This window comes from Streptopelia decaocto (genome assembly GCF_964273445.1).
Source record: "Streptopelia decaocto genome assembly, chromosome: 1".
Classification (NCBI taxonomy): Eukaryota; Metazoa; Chordata; class Aves; order Columbiformes; family Columbidae; genus Streptopelia; species Streptopelia decaocto.
Window position 1 is genome coordinate 203577397 of NC_138663.1, and position 758 is coordinate 203578154.

A 758-nucleotide genomic window follows, 5' to 3' on the forward strand; every position below is an offset into this window, starting at 1 on the left:
ACATGTTTTGGTTGGAGGGGGCATGGGCAGGGCTCCGGGGTGTTCCTGAAGGACAAAGACAATAGAGTTGTAGAACAGTTTGTGTTGGAAGGGACCTTCAAGGCTCATCCAGTGTCACCCCTGCCATGAGCAGGGACATCTTCACCCAGACCTGGTTGCTCAGAGCCCCGTCCAGCCTGGCCTGGGATGTCTCCAGGGATGGTTCATCCACCACCTCTCTGGCCAACCTGGGACAGGGTTTCACCACCCTCAGTGTAAAATATTGCTTCCTCATGTCTGGCCTGAATCTCCCCTCCTTTAGTTTAAAACCATCACCCCTTGTCCTGTCACAACAGGCCCTGCTACAAAGTCTGCCCCATCCTTCTTACAGGCCCCTTTTAAGCACTGAAAGGCTGCAATAATGTCTCCCCTTCTCCAGGCTGAACAACCCCAACTCTCAGCCCGTCCCCGTAGCAGAGGGGTGCAGGTCTGAGGGGTGCGAACAGGGGGAGAAGGGCTTGGGGGCTTGCGAGGGGTGGCGGGAGGCAGCCAGGAGGACGGCGCTTCTCGAGGGTGCTGGTCGGGGCTCCTCAGGCACCCGAGCGGGGACTCCTCGATGCCGAGTTGGGGTGCAGGTAGGACCACCCCCGTCCAGCAGGACTGCGGCGGGGGCCGGGCTCCCCGGGGCGGGGGCGGGGGCGCTGGGAGGGCTCGGGGAGGCGCCGTCCCTCCCCTGGGCAGTTTCTCGGCGAAGCTCTTTAATAGCGGAGCCGCCCCCG